The sequence below is a fragment of the Somniosus microcephalus genome, chromosome 12 (assembly GCF_052327205.1).
Source record: "Somniosus microcephalus isolate GS21.2 chromosome 12, FLI_Smic_1.0, whole genome shotgun sequence".
NCBI classification, from domain to species: domain Eukaryota; kingdom Metazoa; phylum Chordata; class Chondrichthyes; order Squaliformes; family Somniosidae; genus Somniosus; species Somniosus microcephalus.
The window spans coordinates 63,480,089-63,503,664 of NC_140998.1; the positions used below are offsets into that span (position 1 = coordinate 63,480,089).

The window sequence follows — 23,576 nt, forward strand, 5'->3', positions numbered from 1 at the left end:
ACAAATGGTGATATAACCAACAGTACTAATGCATGATGTCCCATGAAGTTGTTTGCCAACACCACTTGTTTTCTTATTTGCAATCAAGGAAATAGAGTGTAAGAAATCACACAACACCAGGTTATAGTCCAACAGCTTTATTTGAAATCACAAGCTTTCGGAGCGCTGCTCCTTCTTCAGGTGAAGTGGAGAAATGCATAAAGACACAGCTTATATAGTCAGAGAATCATGTCAGATGTTTACAGGTAACCTTTCCAACTGCCATTTATCGCACCTCGGCAGAGAGATAATCACAGCAGTCAAAGGTGTGAATGGTGTCCAAACAGGTCAGTCAGGGAAACATTACATCAAAGAACAATGAGGTGGGGTCACACCGCGCAACAATCACCAGGCAGGAGTGTTCCCTCCCAGTTGGGGAACACTTCAGCAGTCAAGGACATTCAGCCTCCGATCTTCGGGTAAGCATTCTCCAAGGTGGCCTTCGAGACACACGACAACGCAAAATCGTCGAGCAGAAACTGATAGCCAAGTTCCGCACCCATGAGGACGGCCTTAACCGAGATCTTGGGTTCATGTCACGCTACATGTAACCCCACCTGATGCAGGGTCATCCAGACTCGAGTCGACATTGGCTTGTTCTCTCTACACAGATGCGGCTGGACCTGCTGTGATTTCCAGCCAAAAAAAATGTTTTTTGTCTTTTTTTGTTTTTCATACAAACCCCAGCATCTGCAATATTTGACCCCTTGTGACCCACCTCATTGTTCTTTGATGTAATGTTTCCCTGACTGACCTGTTTGGACACCATTCACACCTTTGACTGCTGTGATTATCTCTCTGCCGAGGTGCGATAAATGGCAGTTGGAAAGGTTACCTGTAAACATCTGACATGATTCTCTGACTATATAAGCTGTGTCTTTATGCATTTCTCCACTTCACCTGAAGAAGGAGCAGCGCTCCGAAAGCTTGTGATTTCAAATAAAGCTGTTGGACTATAACCTGGTGTTGTGTGATTTCTTACATTTGTCCACCCCAGTCCAACTCCGGCATCTCCACACCAAGGAAATAGAGGTGAGGGTAAATTTCCTCTATGGGTGCCTGATCAGCACAACAGGAAGCAACTACCCCTGTCTTTCCTTCCCTGGGCCATCCGCTTAAACATCAAGCAGGAAATCCCAGTGTAGCTGAAGGCCCCTGACTGCTTTTCACAGGTGCCCCTCTGCTGGCACACCAAAGTCAATGGAAATGAAACGGAGACGGGGAGCACCCCCTCCCGCCCCAGTACAATAGAAATGTTGGACCCTTTGCTTGCTACAGGCACAGGCCCTGGTGTGCTTGCTGGAAACCCCCTGGAAATTTCAGGGCAACGCATTAGGGTGGTGACCTGATGTAGCTGGTCTCTGTCACTTTTTCCTTTCAAATGCTGATCTCCCAGGCACAGGGTAGAGGAAAATTTGCGCTATGCTTTGAACATGGCTGTGATACAGCTAAAGTGGATTTAAGTTGGTGTAAACTGAGTGCGTTCAATTTGTGCTCCACTTTTTACCCTCACAAATTTGCGGTTTCTTGCAGAACATGTGCTTGTGACATCATGTGTTAAGTTCCAGGTAAGGTTAACCTAAGCACTAGGTGAATCAGACTGAAGCAATCCAGTGTAATCTAATCAGCAGTGTTAAAGGGTTTAACACAAAATCAAGAGCACCTAAACTTTTCATCGGCCCGGAAACTGTCAGCGCTCGCCCTCATTATTGAGTAAAACTGACAGCAACTTCTGGCACATGCGCAGTTAAGCATGGCAATCTGGAAATTGCTGTCGGTGATACCCTGCTCCTCTACAGGGTGCGCTGTTGCAGTCTTTGCAGATGCAATCAACACAGAATCAGTGGTTTGACGTGAACTTCAACTTTTTATGCACTATTCTTGCTGTAAAAACCATTGAAAAAGTTAAGCCTTGTTGAATGAGGTGTAACTGAGTTTTTAACGGCATACTAAGTCACAATTACTGCTGAACAATTTTTCTGGTCCTGAAAAACTAATTTTAGAAGTATGGAGTGTCATTATCTCCATTCTATGATTAAAAGTTTCATAGATTTAAAAAATAATAAAAATGAATTTTTATCCCTTCACCACCGACTGCAAAATCCTGGCCATTGTTACAAGCATTTATCAGCTTTAAAATCTTCTTACGTGCTTATCAGCCTCACTGACAGGTGAGCTCGAATTCCTTGAAAATATGCTTTCTTTTAAGAAATGAGGCAGGTAATAATTTTTTTTTCACATAGTCTAGACAATAAGGGAGGACTGGTGCGTGAGTATGCACTGCCTATACCTAGTATGTGTCACTGACACAAAATCCAGATCCCATGGCAATTTCATTAGACTTAGCCTCTCTTACCCTCCATTTTATGTAGACAATATAAATTAGTGCCGTCAATGAAAACAAATCCTTTGACCACAGATCATTTTTAATTGGAAAGAACGGTATAGCATTTTGTCTTCACTGCCTGGGCAGTAATCTGGCGAAGTGGATCACCTGAAATAACAACAGAAAATGCTGGAAATACTCAGCAGGCCAGGCAGCATCCGTGGAGAGAGAAACAGAGTTAACGTTTCAGGTCTGGGACCCTTCACCAGAACTGGAAAAAGCTGGAGATGTAACATATTAAGCAGATGCACAGACAGGTGGGGGGGGGGGGGGAGGTTTAGGAGGGGAGGAAGGAATTGAAAGAACATCCTGTACTTTTGTAAGAGGCAGGAAAGATAAAATGTTGCAAATGGGAGTGGCAAAAATCATACTGCATGAAAAATGGGGGCAGGGATAATTATCTGAAATTGTTGAACTCGATGTTGAGTCCGGCAGGCTGTAAAGTGCCTAATCGAAAGATGAGGTGCTGTTCCTTGAGCTTACGTTGAGCTTCATTGGAGCAATGTAATAGGCCGAGGACAGAGAGATCAGAGTGGGAGTGAAGCGGTGAATTAAAGTGACGGGCGACTGGAAGCTCAGGGTCACCCTTACGGACTGAACGGAGGTGTTCCGCAAAGCGGTTGCCCAATCTGTGTTTGGTCTCCCCAATGTAGAGGAGACCGCATTGTGAGCAGCGAATACAGTATATTAAATTGCAAGAAGTGCAAGTAAATCGCTGTTTCACTTGGAAGGGGTGTTTGGGGGCCCTGGACAGTGGAAAGGGAGGAGGTAAAAGGGCAGGTGTTGCATCTCCTGCGCTTGCACGGGAAGGTGCCAGGTGAAGGAGAAGGGCTGTTGGGGGTAATTAAGGAGTGGACAGAAGTGGATCACCTGCCTGTTGTAGAATTTGTCCCATTTTTATTGCATTGATTTCAACAGGCAGGTGATCTATTCCATTAGATGTGGTGAAAATGAAAATGTACCCAATAATACGAAGAAAAAGAACATTAAATGTACCAACAGCAGCAAGTATGAAGAAATTTGTAGCCAGCAACTGAATAGAAAAAGGTAAATTAATGAAAATATATTCTTATCAAGGACATTAAAGTAAATTTACCTTAAGAAACTTTTTCTCTATAGAAGTGAAGGTGTGCTGTTAATCTCAATAGAAAATTATTTGAAAATTATTCATTAAAATGGTGCCAGTGTGGAAGATGCCTATTTGACCAAAGAATAATATTTTAATGGTGAATTCTTCTTTACTTCCCATTCAGTCCAATTATATACAGAAGATTTTACCTGAATACAGGCTCCAAAATTCCTTGGGATGTGATCCTGATGATTACATTGGGACTGTACCCACTAATGCCTGCCAATGCTGACCTTGCTGGAGTTTGCAGTGTTAGTGGGAGACACCTAATTGGCATGGGACAGGTGGATGCAAGTGCCTCTACGGGTGCATGGCTGGCACCTGATGGCCACATGCCCACAGAAACTTTGGTATTTGCCCGCCCTTGTGTGGGCTAGCCAGGACAACCTCCACCCCATTCCGACCCCACCCGCCAACCCCAGCCACATTCCCCTCAGCAGCCCAAGCAAGGGGGCTGATCTACCAGTATTTTTTTTTAAATTCCTCTTTGGGGGCTTAGGCTTCTTGCTATACTTTGACCCCAACAGTGGGGCCCACATGCTTCTCTGTGGACAGCCCAGTGCCCGATCAGCCTGAGGAGCAAGAACTCCCAGATTAAGGAATCCCCAACCCATGGCCTCACCTGCTGGCTGTCATTTGCCTTGTAAGGGGCAGAGATAGGTTCTGACGCTTACAAGGAAACCAGGAAACACCTGGAAACAACGGAGACCTGGCACAATCAGGATCTGCCAATCTCCCACTGGAATTATGGTGGGAGAAATTTCAGAGGCATAGCAATTTTTTTTTCGTGACTTCTCTGCATTTATCAGGATTCAACTTTATGCTGCATTTTAAATTGTTGAAGTAATGGAATATGCATAGAGTAAAGGAATTATTTTAGAGACTACAGTAGCTCAGCACATTAGAAGTCTGTCACTTTAACACTTGTAAACACCCAGTTGGCCATCTACGTAAAAATATGTTTAAATCCTTTTTGCACTCGTCAGTTTTTTTTCCAAAATTCTTTGTGTGCAGCATGCTGGTTAATGTGGTCTTGTGTTTAAGAATGTACATTTCTTAGGAGAGGTCAAATTACTTTGTATTAATTCACATAAAATGCTTTTGTGCTGTGATGTGAAATTAATCCATCTGCATATTTACCGCAACATAAATGTAATAGATTTTAGCCCAGTAACAGATATTTGGAGATGTAAGTACAAAGTTGATAAATGTGCACTTATTCACACAGTGGCTCCAAACTAACTTAGGACTGCTGCGTGTCTGTAATTCATTGCCGACTATCCATTCTACATACAAGGCACTCAAACAGATTCAGATAAACTAAGTCCACATTTTATTTCACAACTACACAATTTGGATGTTTTCAACAGGTCGTTTGGAAAAATTTTCATTTTGTTCACCTATTGATCTCTGGAAGAACAGATCATTTTGTTTTAGTACTCCTTTCAATGGCATGATCAAATATTACAGAAACTAGTAAACAGTGGGTCAGCCAGCGCTTGTTGACTTAAACATTTCCTGTTCCTCTAGCTGGAATGCCAAAAAAACACCATGTGATAATACCATCAGAAGAACAGAAGAACAAATAGAAAACCACTTCTTCCTCTAAAAGGTGAATAAAATTATTTTGCCAAAATTGCAAATCAGTGCTTCAAAGCTTACAGCTTAGAATATTTGTAGAAGTATATAAAATATATGATTTTGTGTCGCTCCGTTTACTTTTAAATGGAGTAAAAGGCTTTTTGCTGGCCTGTCCTGGCTGTAACTTGTTTAAAAACTGCCTTGACTTCGTGACAAGGCCAAATGAGGTAAAACAGAATATTTGGATTGCTGACAGCTTTATTACGTACTTTATAGTGATCTACCAGAAAGCAATATTTACTTCAATGGGATTGTTCCATTGATTCCAAAGCAATTTGTTCTAAATATATTGGTTAAAGTTGGTAAATGTCTTAAAGGGAATATAACACTGAAAGAAGAAAAGATATTTACACGACGAGCATTTGCCTTTCGATAATAAAGAATATTTACATTATTGTTGTATTGTTCTTTGACTTAACTTTGGTTTTATTTTTATTTTTTCTTCTATGGCTCTGGTAAGAGTGTGAACACTTTAGCTTGGACTGCATCCTATTAACTGTGTAGCAATATATTTTATTAATCAAATGCCTTTAAATAATTAAGTAATTTCAAATGTTGACTTGAAACATAAAACCGCAGCCCTTCCTGTATACTCCTGCCATAACTTTTGTGGAAGTCTGCCAGAAGGACCAGAATTTATTCAGGACCCAGGCTTGTGCGGGAATTCTCACTCAGTCTTCAAAGGGGCGAAGCCTCCGCACAGCCTTATAAAGTCCTGTTCGGTGGGCAACGCCCGAGATGCAGCCCTTGTGGCGCGAACACCGGCCATTGCAATGCAAAACAGGGACCTCTGTGAATCCTGCAGTTGCCTCTTGTCACTTCTTCTTGTGATACTCTCCTTAAATGACAAATCATATTTTCTAATGCTTCCTGACTAAATTATACAAAGCGTTTCAATCTGGCCTTATCATGATGATGGCAATATCTGCCTGACTCTGCTCTCCTATCCCGAGTCATTTCTTTGCCTCAAATGCCAGTATTTCCCCCTGGGACTACTAGGTCCCTTATGTCATAGGTGAAAACACTATAAAACCTCACAATATTGCACATTGTATTTCTGCAGCTGTTTTATTACCTTTCTTTTTAGTACACCAGCATCTCTCTCTCCTCTCGTTTTCTCGTTTTATTGAGGCCAGGCCTACACTACGGAATCAGCAGCCTGTTTAGAAAATTGGCCATTTTCTCAACAAATTAAAATCATTGATATGATATAATATGAAAATTTAGCTTTATTTGACCACTATTCCACAAATTAAAGGACAAGAGACAGGTTATGACCTCTGTTTTATCCAAGTTTGTTTTTCCATTCTGTAATCAATTCTGGATTCCTACTCCATGAATTAATGCATAATCTAGACTGACACTTCAGTAGAATACTGACACAGTGAAATACTGACAGTGTTGCATTGTTGGAGGTGCTGTCTTTAAATGAGACGTTGAAATGCAGCCCACCTGCCTGTTCTGGTGGTTCAGGGGGACGTAAAAGTTCACCATTCAAAGAGTCCTGGCTAACATTTCTTCCTCAACCAACACCACCAGAAAACAAATTAAATTGTCATTTATTTCATTGACTCTTTCTGGGATCCTGCTGTGCACAGAATGGCTGTTTTGTTCCCTACATAACTGACTGCGCTTCAAAAGTAATTGATTGGTTGTGAAGCATTTTATGATGTACTGAAGACTCTATGGGACTGAAATTCCACTCTCATGTACTGGTGGCAGATGCAGAGGGGATAGAAAACTGAGGGGAGAGGCCTTGCAGCCAATTTGCTATCCATGTGGCCATATGGGCTCCTGTCACCAATGCCATCATAGTTAAGAACAGGAAGAATTTCCATTCTATAAACATGCAGATTGTATATGACCATCGGAACTGTACCATGCAGTTGGATGCCAAGTACCCTGGAAGCTGCCATGGTTCATTTCTCCTATGCTAGTCTATAGTCCCAGTCTATAGTTTCACCCCAAAAGGCAAATGGATGCATTCTGGAGCTGATGACATCAATGTGGACTCCGAGAACAGCAGCTCCTCTGCAAGGAGCCAAAAGGATCACACTATTAGTTAGCTCAAACAAAGATTCCACTGTCTGGATGGGTCCAGGGAATGCCCTGAAATTTACAGGAGTGTGCTACATGCTGCACAATGTTTCTGTCTAAAGACAAACCATACAGCAGGGACAGGAGAGGGTCATGAGGAAGCCAAAGAGGATGGAAACATTGAGGCAGAGCCTGCGGATTTGCCAGCTCCACTTGAGCAGCAACATGTCCGGGAACTTTGCCAATGGTTACTTGAGAACCAATTCACTCAAAATTTGCAAGCTCCCTGCACAAGCATTTCTGCATCAGGTTCCCAATGAACTGACACAGCATACCCGTACCACACCTCAGTCACCATGAAAGCATGTCCAGTCATACGCTAAGCAAAAAGGACAAACAACACAAAAGAAACCCCAACACCAAGTTCAAGTGCAAATGTATTGCTGACAAAAATATGCTTCTTGTGTGGTCCAGTGTTACTTTCCCCGGTCCTTCCCCTCAGTCACAAGATACAGGAAACTCTCTTTTTACCGGCACCTAAATAACCGGAAATCTCTCTTAACTGACAAAATTCAGAAGCAGGTTCAGGTAAATTTTATTTCATATTAGTGGCCGTGTAACCGGGGTCCCTGCACCTGTTGCCATGCAACGGGGACGCCTGGATCTGTGGCCGTGTAACCGGGGTCCCTGCACCTGTTGCCATGCAACAGGGACGCCTGGATCTGTGGCCGTGTAACCAGGGTCTCTGCACCTGTTGCCATGCAACAGGGACGCCTGGATCTGTGGCCGTGTAACCAGGGTCTCTGCACCTGTTGCCATGCAACAGGGACGCCTAGATCTGTGGCCGTGTAACCGGGGTTCCTGCACCTGTTGCCATGTAACAGGGACGTCTGGATCTGTGGCTGTGTACAGGGCTCTCGTACCTTAGTAAGTATACCTCTCTGTAATCCGGACTTTTTGATCAACCGGCACCACGCCGGTCCCGTCGGTGCCGGATAAAAAAGAGTTTCCTGTATAGTGAGGGTCTGCTACTAATTATCCTAGTGTTTCTTCTAAGTGTTAACTTAGTGGGAAAAGAAAGTGAGATGGATATCTGCTGACTTTCCCTGAGGATTTCCTGTGATGGGAGTGGCTCATTATCTCCTTCAACAAGGTCAGAAGATGTCCCTGCAACTACAGTCACCACTTGTCCAGCTGTGCTGGTTGCCCAGGTTTGCTTTCTTTCTGGTTTGGCATGAATCTTTTGAGTGGGCTGACTCAATTATGGATGATGAATTGTCCTGAGTGACACCTCCCTCATCCCTGCCTCCTCCCATAGCCCTACTGCTGGGGACCCCCTCATCAAATTTAGGCGGCTGCATGGGAGCAGACCGCAGACATACTGCGAGGTTGTGGAAGCTTGTGTTATGGTCCTGTCCAAATAATTCCCCCAGCATGGAGGGCCCACTAAGAACCAACTCTCGGAAATGAGAGTCCAAGGTCTCCATAGCATCAGTTATGATACTCTTGAGAGAACTGATAGCTGTGCTTAGGACCTCAATTAAGAGGGGGTGGGCTCCCCTACAGATGCCCCTGGAACTGCCACATGTTGCAGGGTGCACTGCAGTTCTGTGAAGTGGATACCTCTGTACTAGTTGCAGGGCTCTTTACAGAATCTGAAAGGACTAATTGAATTGATGATACTCAGAAAGCAACCTTTTTTAGACAGGTCCTGGAGGGCACCAATCCCAGAACTCAACATGTGTCCTACTTCCTCCTGTTTCTCTGCTGCCACCTGTACTTGCTCCTTCACACTTGTGCTGTGTGCCACTCGATGTTCCCTGCTCTAACTCTAATTCTACTTCATTCCCCAGAGTGGAAATTCCAGAAGTGGTCATAGAGTCATAGAGTTTTACAGCACAGAAAGAGGCCCTTCGGCCCATCGTGTCTGCGCCGCCCATCAATCCCTGTCCAGTCTAATCCCATTTTCCAGCATTTGGTCCATAGCCTTGTATGCAATGGCATTTCAAGTGCTCATCCAAATGCTTCTTGAATGTTGTGAGGGTTCCTGCCTCTACCACCCTTTCAGGCAGTGAGTTCCAGATTCCAACCACCCTCTGGGTGAAAAAGTTCCTCCTCAAGTCCCCTCTAAATCTCCTGCCCCTTACCCTGAATCTATGCCCCCTTGTTATTGACCCCCCTACTAAGGGGAAAAGTTCCTCTTTATCTACCCTATCTATGCCCCTCATCATTTTGTACACCTCAATCAGGTCCCCCCTCAGCCTTCTTTGCTCCAAGGAAAACAACCCCAGCCTGTTTAGCCTTTCTTCATAGCTGAGGCGCTCCATCCCAGGTAACATCCTGGTGAATCTTCTCTGCACCCTCTCCAAAGCAATCACATCCTTCCTATAGTGAGGCGACCAGAACTGCACACAGTACTCCAGCTGTGGCCTCACCAGCGTTTTGTACAGCTCCATCATAACCTCCCTGCTCTTATATTCTATGCCTCGGCTAATGAAGGCAAGTATCCCATATGCCTTTTTAACCACCTTATCTACCTGTTCCGCTGCCTTCAGGGATCTATGTACACCAAGGTCCCTCTGACCCTCTGTACTTCCTAGGGTCCTACCACTCATTGTGTATTCCCTTGCCTTATTTGTCCGTCCAAAATGCATCACCTCGCACTTTTCAGGGTTAAATTCCATTTGCCACTTTTCCGCCCATCTGACCAACCCGTTTATATCGTCCTGTAGCCTGAGGCTTTCCTCCTCGCAATTTACCACCCCACCAATTTTCGTGTCACCTGCGAACTTACTGATCATACCTTTTACATTCTCATCCAAATCATTTATGTATATCACAAACAGCAAGGGACCCAGCACCGATCCCTGAGGTACCCCACTGGACACAGGCTTCCAGTCACAGAAACAATCTTCGACCATCACCCTCTGCCTCCTGCCACTCAGCCAGTTTAGGATCCAACGCTCCAAGGCACCCTGGATCCCATGGGCTCTTACCTTCTTGACCAGTCTCCTATGCGGGACCTTGTCAAAAGCTTTACTGAAGTCCATGTAAACCACATCCACAGCATTTCCCTTATCCACACACCTAGTCACCCCCTCAAAAAATTCAATCAGATTGGTCAGACATGATTTACCCTTGACAAAGCCATGCTGATTATCCCCGATTAATCCTTGCCTCTCCAAGTGGAGACTAATTTTGTCCCTCAGAATTTTTTCCAATAATTTCCCTACCACAGATGTTAGGCTCACTGGCCTGTAATTCCCTGGTTTATCCCTGCTACCCTTCTTGAATAATGGTACTACGTTAGCTGTTCTCCAGTCCTCTGGTACATCCCCTGTGGCCAGAGAGGTTCTGAAAATTTGTGTCAGAGCCCCTGCAATCTCCTCCTTTGCCTCACACAACAGCCTGGGATACATCTCGTCCGGGCCTGGGGATTTATCCACTTTTTGGCCTGCTAAAACCGCTAGTACCTCCTCCCTCTCGATGCTAATATGTTCAAGTATGTCACAGTCCCCTTGCCCGATTTCTATGTCTACATCGTCTTTCTCCATAGTGAACACAGATGCAAAAAATTCATTTAAGACCCCGCCTACATCATCTGGCTCTACACACAGATTGCCACTTTGGTCCCTAATGGGCCCTACCCTTTCCCTGGTTATCCTCTTGCCCTTAATATACTTATAAAACATCTTAGGATTTTCCTTTATTTTGCTCGCCAGTGTTATTTCATGGCCCCTCCTTGCCCTCCTAATTTCTTTTTTAAGTATGCCCCTGCACTTTTTATACTCCTCTAGGGCTTCCTCCGTCCTTTGTCTTTTGTAACTGCCAAAAGCCCCCCTTTTTTTCCTAATGCATTTTTGTATATCCCTTGTCATCCTTTGCTTGTTGGTCCTGCCCTTGACCTTTACAGGAACATGTTGGCGTTGTACTCTCTCTATTTCCCTTCTGAAAGTCTCCCACTGTTTTGATGTGGATTTTCCTATAAGTAGCTGCTCCCAGTCCACTTTGGCCAGATCCTGCCTTATCATATTAAAATCGGCCTTCCCCCAATTTAGAACCCTTATTTCCGGGCCGTCTTTGTCTTTTTCCATGACCACCTTAAATCTCACCGAATTATGGTCACACACAATTGGAAGAAGCATATATTGGAGCACATTTCAGTAGCTACTGATAGCCAGGTGCCAGGTAAGCTGCTTATTCGCAATACGTATGAGTGAAGGATCAAATTCTTTGAGAGGAAGGGAAAGATGGAAGAATAGGTTCTAACCGGCACACCACTCTCCAATGGGATCATGGAATCATGGCCCATTGTGTTTAAGGTTAGTTCTTCCAGGCATGTCAACAGCTTCAGATTTCACCCCCCCCCCCAACCCCACGAACCCCTCCAGTTTTCAGCCTCTCCCTTCGATTGTGGGCTTCGCGGGGGCCGGGGACAGCTGAATTGCGCGGGAGGCATTAGCGGTGCCGCGCCCAGGCGCTAGTTGATTTGCGCTCTTAGGGCGCTAACGGGAGGCGCAAATCAACCGAAGTTAGCCCCTAAAAGTCTGAATCCCGACCTTAACCCACCAACTTCCGATTTTAACAGAGGTGGGACAGGGGCAGGTGGCGGCCGACCCGCTCCCAAGAGGCGGATCTTTCATTTAAATATTATAATGAGGCTGTCATGCCTCAAATTTAACCACCATTTTAAATTTAACAGTGGCTGGTCGGGTTTTTCAGGCCTTGTGAAACCCACCAGCTAAAGTAAGGTGAGGACTTACACTTACCTCCTGGATCCAGCGTCCCTGCCTAACCCACCCCTCGCTATCGGAGACCCCCCCCACGAGGCCTCCGATCCCCCCGATCTCCGATCCCCTCCCCAGGGCTCCAATTCCCACCCCCCCTCCCAAGGCCTTTGATCCCCCCTAGGCCTCCGATCTCTCCCAGGCCTCCAATCCCCCCCCCCGCAAGGCCTCCAATCCCCCCCACAAGGCCTCCCTCCCACCGCTCCTCCAGCCCGCTGATGATCACCCGGCCACCCCTGCTCCTCTGCCCCCCCCCCACCTCCCAGCCCCCACGCGATCCCTCCCTCCCTCCTCTCTGTGGCCTAGTGCCACAGGCCTACCCACCCGCAGCCAGCCAGCCTCTCAATCTGGCTGGCTGCAGATGGGAAATGGAGGTTTCCTATGCAAATCAGGCCCTGCCGTTAAATTTGGCAGGGCCTGTGGGAAACCCGTTCTCCCAGGTTTACCGACTGCTCCCGAGCACCCCTGCCCGCTCCCAACCATGCCTCCTGATTAAAATTCAGGGCACAGTTTCTGATAGAAGTGACTGTAGTGTAAGGTATCTACCAGAATAAATATGTTACACAAACCGTCAATTTTGTGCAAAGGTCATGGCTTTATTAAATAAATGCAATTTACCTTGTAATAAACAACAAGTGACTAACCTTTCAGTCTCCAACCCCTGGCACAACAGAGAAGGTTTTGCCCCTTCCATCACATGATTTAGTTTTTAACCCTTGTACTTTGTGAGGCCGAAACCCTTTGATATATGCCTTATCTTTCATTAAAACCAGTGTCATTTTACTAAAATATTCTTCCTAAATCATTGTATTCCACATGAATTTAGATCATGTTTAAGCATAGATATTGAATGTATGAAAATGCTTCAGTTATGAAACAACCTAATGTTAAGTCAGAAGCAGTCACTAACTGCTCATTTATTATTTTAGCCTTCAATGACACTGGAAATCTGAAATAAAATCAGAAAATCTTGGAAACGCACAGTTAATCACCACCTGAAAGTGAAATAACATTTAACATGTCAGGGGTGACCCTTCCTCAGAAATGATCCTTCCGAATAAATTATTTTGTATTTTTCATTCCTTTTTCTCAGGTCACACACTAAATAACATTCTACAGATGAGAGGTCAGGTAGGCAACCTGTCAATGTTATTGTGTAACTAACGGGAAATTTTGTCTTACTGGTCTTGGGTGATTTGCCTTCAGAGTATCCCTCTCTCCTTCCCTTTGGCACTTTCCGTTGACAACACAACTGTATTTTTGAAGTCACTTGTCAATCATTTTGTATTCCTACACCAAAGGATCCTTCACCTATTTAAGATTATGAAGGAATACACCTCATGGTCTACTCTAGCAGATAAATGTACCATCCACTGATGAATTAAGCCACCTTGACCAGGAAGGTCCCAGGTCCAATCCCTGGTCTCTACCAGGGAAGCAGTATGGATGCTATAGTTGGGCCCAGTGTCTCACGGTTAGGGAGTGTTAATATTACCCTGGTTTCCCACATTGGATTAGTATCCAATGAGTGGTAATGGAAAGTGCATGTGGATGTTGGTCAGGATCAGCTCTGATGCCCCCCACAGTTACTGATAATATTCAGGTAGGGATTATCCTTCCACCAGCAGCGTTCCGACAGGATGGGACTTCTGGCTACTCCTCCGACACCGCTGGAACCTTGACTCAGTTTCCTGATTGGCATCCTGATGGGCCTTGGTAGAGATTTAGGTCGATACAAGAAGGTAAGTGGAGGCCAGACTTCAATTAAATAAATAAAATAAGGTTAGACTAAGATATGGCAGAGCAGGTTGTGTGTCTGGACTACAGTATGTAGGAGTTTGTCGATAGCGAGACTGTCCCAAGCGAACACATCTGCAGCAGATGTCTCCATCTCGAATATCTATGGCTCAGAGTCACTGAGCTGGAGTGCGAGTTGGAGACACTCCGACACATAAGGGAGTGACTGATAGTGTGCAGAGCAAGGGGAACCCAGGTAAGAAAGGGAACGAGGATCCACAGACACTGATCCTATCCAACAGGTACAATGTACGTGCTACCTGTGAGGATAAGGATAAAGACTGTCGGAAGGACAGCCGGAATGCGGACCATGGCATTTTGGAGCAGGAGGCTGTGAGAGATGTTCAGAAAAGAATTCAAGGTGATACAGAACCAGTTTATACCCTTGAGGGCAAGAGCGCTACTTGCCAAAAAAAAACCCAGCCATGGACGACTAAAGAGGTGACGGATAGCATATAACTAAAAGAAAAAGCATACAAAAATGCAAAAAATAGCACAGATCCTGGTGAATGGGAAAGATACAAAGAACAGCAAAGGGTGATAAAACAGATAGTAAGAGCTACAAGGGAGTATGAAAAGAAACTTGCAAGGGATATCAAAATCAATACAAAGAATTTTTACAAATACATTGGGAAAAGAAGGTAGTCAGGAGCAATGTTGACCCCTTAAATATTGAAAGCGGCGACATTGTCAATGATAATAAGGAAATGGCGGACATGTTGAATAATTACTTTGCATCGGTATGTACAGTAGAAGAATAGGCTAGAATGCCGGAAATCCCAAGGAAACTAATATTGAATCGGGGACAGGGACTCAATAAAATTAATGTAAGTAAAATAACAGTAATGAAGAAAATAATGGCACTAAAGAGTGACAAATCCCCAGGACCAGATGGTTTCCATCCCAGGGTTTTAAAGGGAGTAGGTGAGCACATTGCAGATGCCCTAACTATAATCTTCCAAAGTTCTCTCGATTCAGGAACCATTCCTCTAGATTGGAAAATTGCACATGTCACTCTGCTATTGAATAATGGCGAGAGAGGGAAACTAGGGGATCATAGACCAGTTAGCCTAACATCTGTTATCGGGAAATTGCTAGAGTCTATAATTAAGGATAGGGTTACTGAACACCTCGAACATTTTCAGTTGGTCAGAGAGAGCCAGCATGGCTTTGTGAAAGGTAGGTCATGCCTGACAAACCTGATTGAATTTTTTGAGGAGGTGACTAAAATAGTGGACAGGGGAATGTCTATGGATGTTACTTATATGGACTTTCAGAAGGCATTTGATAAAGTCCCACATAAGAGACTGTTAACTAAGGTGGAAGCCCACAGAATTGAGGGCAAATTATTGACCTGGTTAGGAAATTGGCTGAGCGGCAGCAGACAGAGATTAGGGATAATGATAGGTACTCAAATTGGCAGGATGTGACTGGTGGTGTCTCAAATATTCACAGTATTCATTAATGACTTGGGATGATGGCATAGAAAGTCATATATCCAAATTTGCCGATGACACAAAGATAGGCAGCATTGTAGGCAGTGTAGATGAAAGCATAAAATTACAAAGGGACATTGATAGATTAAGTGAATGGGCAAAACTGTGGCAAATGGATTTCAATGTAAGCAAATGTCAGGATAGAACAGGGTACTTTCTAAATGGTGAAAAACTAAAAACAGTGGAGGTCCAAAGAGACTTGGGGGTCCAGGTACATAGATCATTAAAATGCCATGAACAGGTACAGAAAATAATCACAAAGGCTAATGGAATGCTGGCCTTTATATCTCGAGGACTAGAATACAAGGGTGTGGAAGTTATGCTGCAGCTACACAAAACCCTGGTTAGATCACAAATAACAACAGAAAATGCTGGAAACACTCAGCAGCTCAGGCAGCATCGAGGAGAGAGAAACAGAGTCAACATTTCGAGTCGGGGCCCCTTCGTCAGAGAGAACCTCATCTTTTGATTAGGCTTCCAGAAGGCTGTAAAGTGCCTAATCAAAAGATGAGATTCTCTCTTCACGGATGCTGCCTGGCCTGCTGAGTGTTTCCAGCATTTTCTGTTGTTATTTCAGATTCCCAGCATCCGCAGTATTTTGCTATTGCTGTTACACAAATTAGCGTTGTATTCCCTAGAATTTAGAAGGTTAAGGGGTGATCTGATCGAAGTTTTCAAGATATTAAGGGGAACAGATAGGGTAAATAGAGAGAAACTATTTCCGCTGGTTGGGGATTCTAAGAATAGGGGGCACAGTCTAAAAATTAGAGCCAGACCTTTCAGGAGTGAAATTAGGAAACAGTTCTACACACATAGGTGGTAGAAGTTTGGAAATCTCTTCTGCAAACGACAATTGATGCTAGATCAATTGTTAATTTTAAATCGGAGATTGATAGCTTTTTGTTAACCAAAGGTATTAAGGGATATGGGCCAAAGGCGGGGATATGGAGTTAGGTCGCAGATCAGCCACAATCTCATTGAATGGCGGAACAGACTCGAGGGGCTGAATGGCCTACTCCTGTTCCTATGTTCCTATGGAGGGAGAGGAGGCCACTATAGGGCCCGCACCCTCCGCTGGGGGAACACATGGTCATTACCGCCATTTCCTAAGGTCTACCACCACCATTCCCATGGTGGCTCCAGGGAGGAGAAGTATGTAGGGTGGATAGGAGGAAAATCCACCGGGTACCTGGGCACCCACCCCCCCATGCCCCCTGCCATTTGCATGCACCAGATGGGGAAGGAGTGGCCAGCAGCTATCCCAGCAGGCAGAGGACGAGGGAAGTCTGGGGATCAGGGCAGTGAGGTGGCGGTAGACCTCACGGCCTCAAATTTCTGCCATTCTTCATCGTGATCATGGGGAATCATGGAGGTGAATATCGGCTGCAGTGTCAGGGCTCACATGTCACGAATGACCACTTGGATAAGCTACGGCAGGACTGCCAGTAACCATAGAACAATGGCCCAGAATTCTCTGGAACGATGATATTGCTGATGAATGCCATAGGTTAGGCCATGTGTGCCCCGATCCTCCAGTAATGCATTTACAGCAAAATTTGCTGGAGAACCGATTAGAATACGCTGCAGTAAGCATAGCGGCAAATCAGAAGTTATGTGGCCAATGGCCAAAGTAAAAATCCATTGCACTTCTACTCAGGCCCAGAAATATTTAAAATCGATGTTTAAATGTTGAACTGATGGCCAGAAACAAGTATAAATTCAAATTATAGAGAGCTGATTTGCCATCAGGATTGTTTTTATATCTATGATAGCAAAATACTGCAGATGCTGGAAATCCGAAATAACAACAGAAAATGCTAGAAAAACTCAGCAGGCCAGGCAACATCCGTGGAGAGAGAAATAGAGTCAATGTTTCAGGTCTTGATAAAGGGTTTCGACCTGAAACGTTGACTCTATTTCTCTCTCCACAGATGTTGCCTGGCCTGCTGAGTTTGTCCAGCATTTTCTGTTGTTATTTCTGTTTTTATATCCGTCTGGTTAGTTCATTACATGTAACAGTGACCTCGCCCCCTTCCCATTGAGTTTGTACGAACAATACGGAAACCAGAGACTTTTAATCTTCAGTTGCTCAAGCAGTCCACAATCAATGTGCTATTTCTGACTTGCTACTTGGATTGTAATAAAGTGTAAATGGGCATATTGTGATTACTAATAACTGCATTCACAATACATAGGATTAACGATCAAATTGCATATAAGAAAAGTCACATTCGAATGGTAGTTTAAGGTTAGGGGCATGCAACCCGCTTCCTGTTTCTGTTGCTTTGCACTTTATACTATGGGGGAAAAATTGGGTGAGTAGCGCCACCTGTTAGCGCCTAAAGAGGCAGTCAGTGGCTGTAGCGCCACTGGCTGCGCCTCCCGCGATATTCAGCAGGGGCGCTAATGGTGGCGTTAGCCTTTTGCGCTGCGCCGCCACCGATGATGTCATCGGTGTGCGCAGTGTCCCATTCGCGCCCCGATCGCGATATTTGGTAGCGAACGCCGCTGTAGCGCCGTTCGCTACCCGCGCCCGGTTCACAGGGCCTTGCTGTGCCGGCAGAGGTGCAAGTTAAGGTGGAGGTGTGGGGCGGCCGCTTTTTCGGCGGCCGCCTGCCAGCACCTCTGTCCCCGGCCTCCTGGTCCCCCCCCCCCCCCACGGCATTGCCGGCTGTTTCCCGAGAGCCCGGCACTTCTCCTCGGTGCCGGGCTCTTTTGCCGGCACTCGCGATCGGGGCTCGCGCTGTTGCAGGCCCCTCCCCCTTAACAGTGGGAGGAAGGCCTGCAGTACCGCAGCGTGCCGTGCCACAGTGTGTGGTGCTGCGGCACGTAGCGCTGCGAAATTCACTTTCAGCGCCCTAAGAGGGACGCGGAGCGCCTCGAGCCTTGCCCCGTCTCCCTCTAGGGGCACTTCAACTGAATTTGCGGCGATCGCTAATGCGGTGATCGCAGCGCAAATTCCAGCGCACAAGTGAACTTTTTGCGCCGCTTGGGCGCCTCAGGCCAATTTCTAGGCCTATGACTCTTAGACACAGTCAGAACTGCATCACTGAATAATTAAATCAATAATCTAACGAGGGCGGCATAGTTACTTTTTAATTTAAACAGTAAACTATGATTCCTGTGATTACACCAAACGTCCTGACCCGTCCATCACCATTCTGTAATAGCCTAAGGGGGAAAAATTGGGTGGCGTAACGTCGTCGGGTCGCTAATTTTAGCGCCTCGGAAAAGTTAGCGCCCCTCAGCCGGAAATTGAGTTGTAGCCGGCGGCGCTAACGAGAGGAGCAATTCAACCCAATTTTTCCCTCTAAGTGTCAGTGGCGTTAATTCAGCAAACTTGATCTCACCATTGATTTTAAGGGGGTGGGGCTATGATAATTAGCTACTCAACTGTTGCGGCGAGGGACACAGCGGAGCGACACAAAGCTCTCATTATTGAGTGGTGTACATGATGGTTGAAGTTATTTATACCATTATTTCCTTGGACTTTAGTGCCATAAAGCACCCGGCGACATAGATGCGTCATTACAATGGCACAGATCTCCAGGAAATTCTGGTCCATTATTCAGAAGGGGAAAAAAAAACATGAGTGAAGACTCACTGAATTATATTGATCTAGTTCTATTGCCAAATCACTCCTCTAAATAATGATGGAGGAAATAAATTCAAGGTATTACAGATTTGCTAAAATTTGTAAAGTAGCTCCCACATACTCACCCTTTCTATTGTCTTTTTTTTACCCTAAAATCACCCTATTTAATGTTTCCATTCAGGTGTAAAACAGATAATTACTATAGTAACTGCAGGGAAAAGCAAATACGATGCTCTCAATAAGGCTCCACTGAAAATGACAAAATTCTCCAGTCACATGGAACTGTGCATATTATAAGCCAAAATAGAACATACAAATAGAAATAGAATTACATAGAAATGACAACATGGAAACAGGCTGTTTGGCCCAACCAGCCAGTGTTGGTATTTATCCTCCACATGAGCAATAGTGTTAATTCCATGTGCCCATTCTGTTCCCAATATTCCTTTATCTCTCTTACCTTCAACCACCTATCTAACCTATCCTTAACTGACCTGACCTCTGCTTCAATCACTAACTCCAGTAGTGCATTTCACTGCCTCATAACCCTCTGTGTAAAAGTGTTTCTCCTGCACTGTGCCCTAAATCTCTTACATTTAATCTTATGTCTATGCCCCTCATTCATCACCCCTCATTCATTGGAAAGAGTCTGTTCCTATCTACGCTGGTTCCATCCCTTTATAATTTTAAACACGTCTATGAAATTACCCCATGATCTCCTCAGTTCTAATGAAAACAGCCACAATTTTTCAAGCCTTTCTTCATTTGTGTATTTCCTCATACCAAGCAGCATCCTACGAATCTGCGCTGTACCCTGTCTATTGCCTCAACATTGTTCCTATAGTGTGGAGCCCAAAATCATACACAGTGCTCCAACTGTGGTCATACTAAAGTTTTATATAGATTCACCATTATATTTCAACTTTTATATATCTTTTGCAATAAAATCCAGTATTCCCAGCATGTTAGAAGTCGAAACCCCACTTAACTGGTAGTAATTCCAGCATAAGTAATTAATTTCTAACCAAGAATGTGTCATTTTCATAACTCCCCCACAAAATCTGAACCTATCCAAGCTTTCACTGAGTAAGGTTTGGCTTTAGTCTGATGAAAAATATCAAATTCAGAGTTATTTGGACTTCTGGCCATATTTATCTCTCAATGCCCTTATAAAGAATGCGGAACCATGAGATCTGTTCAGATGCGCTTTTGCCCATTAGCTTTATTATGGACAGTTAAAGAGATGTGTTTGCCTACTACTGACGCATTGGTAACTTTCATGAAATAGTTCAGGTTTGTTGTTCACTTTGTGTCCCTCAACAGCGTTATAAAAAAGTTCAAAGTGAGCGTGCAATCTGTGTTTTGCTGCTATACTGACTGAACAATGGTGCCAAATGGAATGAGATTACACAAGGTATATGTCCTGATTTAATCTGTTGTGACCTTTAGGCCACACAACTGTTTTAACTGCCAACCATAACAGATGTCAATACATTGAGCAGCTTTTCATAGTCCTTCTGTTCTCAAAAGCTGTTATACAACACCAGTAGGATACATAGGGCTAGAAATTCATTACAGCCAAGGAATGGGCGGTGTTTAGACTAAAAATGGTTAAGTAGCGCCATTTGAAAATTGTCTAGACTGGCCGCAAAATTTGTCCTCACTCCTCATTGAAATGATTGCAGCCATGATTCTCATCTAAAAATCCAAGCTCATGGCGTTACACTGAAAAGATGGACCAATATCGGGTGTAGTCTAAACACAAGTAATGATTGCCACAGGCTTTTTTCACTACTTAAAGAGGATGTGCATTAAGAACATAAGAACATAAGAAATAGGAGCAGGAGTAGGCCAATCGGCCCCTCGAGCCTGCTCCACCATTCAATAAGATCATGGCTGATCTGATCCTAACCTCAAATAATCTATCACTCTGCATCCACCCGAACCCATGTGATCTCCCGGGAGAGGCGAAAAACCAGATAAAGACCCAATGGCCAATTTGGGAGAAAAAAATCTGGGAAATTCCTCTCCGACCCATCTAGGTGATCGAAATTCTTCCAGGAGATCACTCTGTCCCTATATTTTCTACAGTATTGATGATGCAGCACCTCATTCTCAGCATTGTTGGGTGTGCAGCTGCCTCAACAACCATAAGAAGAAGGACAAGGAGAAGGAGCACTTATTTACAAATCCTGATGGCAGATCTCCGCCCCAGGGAGAGACCCCGGAGGTTTTCGGATGAAGCTTTTATATCATTGGTTTTAGTGGTGGAGAGAAGGCGGGCGGTCCTGTACCTGCCAACTGGCAGGAGATCCTCACCACAAGTCTGCCGGACTATGTGGAGGGAGGTGGCACACCACGTCATGGGCAGCACTGTGGTCCCCAGGACCCACACACAGTGCAGGAAGAAGTTTAACGAGCTCACACGGGTGGTCAGGGTGAGTGAAGGCTTCAACAAATGCTACATACCACCATCTGTACCACAAGCTTCACACACTGCTCAATGCACCACAACCCCAGCACTCACCCACCAACAATCTCTACCTAGCAACACTCACACCCACATCTTACACCTTGCACACAATGACAGCTGTTCAACTATGGCAGGCACAAGGTGACGTAAGAAAACTACTAGGCACTTGGTCTAAGCGTTAAACAAAGCTTTAATAAACTGTTTTACAACATGGAGGTCTAGTTGTGTCCTTCACTAGTTCCTGTTAAGAATGTCCCTGTGCAATCTGGGCCCGTGTCCGAGTATTTATACTCTCCCTGGACAGCGCCACCCACAGGCCGCTCAGCATCACTTCACAAGGCTTTCTTTCATGAACGACCGATTCATGTCACAAGGGTTAAAAGTTATTAGAATTCATGTCATATGTGTGATATGTTTATAGATAAATGTATTAAGTATGTTTGGAAAATTTTGTGGTCTCTTTCATTTCACCTTTTTACCCAGGAAGACGCAATTGTATGGCATGAGACAGGGATTGTATGATGGGGATGTGGTGAGCTACGGGGATTTGGGGTTTCATTCATGCAAATTGGAGTCTGATAAGCTGGTCACGGTCAGCCCGTCCAGAAGGCCGCTTGTCTTGCTGCCTCCGCCCTGTTAGATCCGTGATTCTGAGAGTATGATGTTTTCAAATAACTACACGGATGCTGTAACTTAACAATCAACAGGTGTTTACTGGAGTAGGGTAGTCTCAAGACTGGGGGTACAGAGGCATGCTCAAGGCTTATATACAAGTGTGGTCACAGCCGGTACTACAGTATACAGGAGCTGTAAAAGTAGCTCTCTCTTAAAGGTACATACACTACAATTCCTCCCCTTTTAGATTAGCAGTACCCATAATATTCAAATAACAATTAACACTTTAACATGCACATTAAACAAAAATAGTCCATTTATAGATTCAGTCTTTGGGGCGGCTTCCTGATCCTTTCTGGATAGCGCCTTTCCTGAGGTTCTTGTTCTTGGTGCGGAGGCGATTCTGGCCCCTTTTCGTCGGTTAGTTCATCAGTTTCCACTGCTACTGGTTCTGAGGTAGATGCTACCGGTATGTCGGGTTCATCCCCAGGTACTCAAGACATGGGGTTGACTCGTTCCTGTGACGCTAAGATCTGATCGACGTGGCGTCTCACAATGTTCTCCCCGACATCCACTGTGTACATTAATGGCCCTTGCCTTGTGCATATCGTTCCGGGTTGCCATTTCTCTGTTCGGTAGTCACGGGCCAAGACTGGTTGTCCTACATTGAAGCTCCTTGTCGGCTTCTCATTGATGTGCTGGAATTGTTTATCCTCAACATTTCTTCGCACATTTGGTCTGAGCAAATCCAGACGAGATCGCAACCTTCGGTTAAAGAACATCATGGCCAGGGTCTGGTTGGTAACTGCATGTGTCGCATTTCTGTAGGCTAATAGGAAATTGTCCACCTTATGCTGTAGTGGAATTTCATCATCGCACATGGCCTTTATCGCCTTTTTAAAGGTTTGTACGAACCACTCAGCCAATCCATTTGTGGCTGGATGATACGGGGCGGATGTGTAATGCCTTACCCCATTCCTTCTCATAAATTTCCGAAACTCTTCGGACACAAACTGTGGTCCATTACCAGAGCAAATCTGCTCTGGCAAGCCGTTCCTGGCAAATATGGTCCGTAGGACTGCAATCGTTTTCTCTGTAGTGGTTGAGGACATTTTTATCACCTCAGGCCATTTCGAGTGAGCATCCACTGCTATTAAGAACATTGAGTCCATGAATGGACCAGCAAAATCAATATGCACCCGTTGCCATGGAGAGGAGGGCCACTCCCATGGGTGTAGAGGGGCATGTGGTGGTGCATTTTGGACCTTCTGGCATCCTGAGCAGCTCTTGGTTAGGTCCTCGATTTGTTGATCGATCCCCGGCCACCACACATAAGCCCTAGCAAGGCTTTTCATTTTCACCCCTCCCAGATGACCTTCATGAAGCTCATTTAGCACTCTCTCCCTTAACTTGGGTGGAATCACCACTCGAGATCCACACATCACTGTCCTCTGGCATACTGACAGCTGTTCTCTTCTGGATGAGAATGCTGGCAACAGTGAGTCGCCATGTGTTGGCCATCCCCTCACCGTCAAATCATATACCCGAGACAGTGTCGGATCATTGCGGGTCTCCTTCTCT

General features: G+C 44.9%; 1 long non-coding RNA gene across 2 annotated transcripts in view; it reads left to right on the plus strand.

Moving 5' to 3' along the window:
• LOC147109234 (uncharacterized) overlaps positions 1-23,576 on the plus strand; it is a 105,912-nt gene that overhangs the window by 54,210 nt on the left and 28,126 nt on the right. Inside the window, exons 1-3 of one of the 2 annotated variants that reach the window (XR_015080419.1) lie at positions 2,708-3,472; positions 5,085-5,166; positions 13,113-13,150. This is a non-coding gene — a long non-coding RNA (uncharacterized LOC147109234). Of the gene's footprint in view, positions 1-2,707; positions 3,473-5,084; positions 5,167-13,112; positions 13,151-23,576 lie in introns of those variants that run through there. The other variant, XR_015080418.1, reaches the window with a different exon arrangement.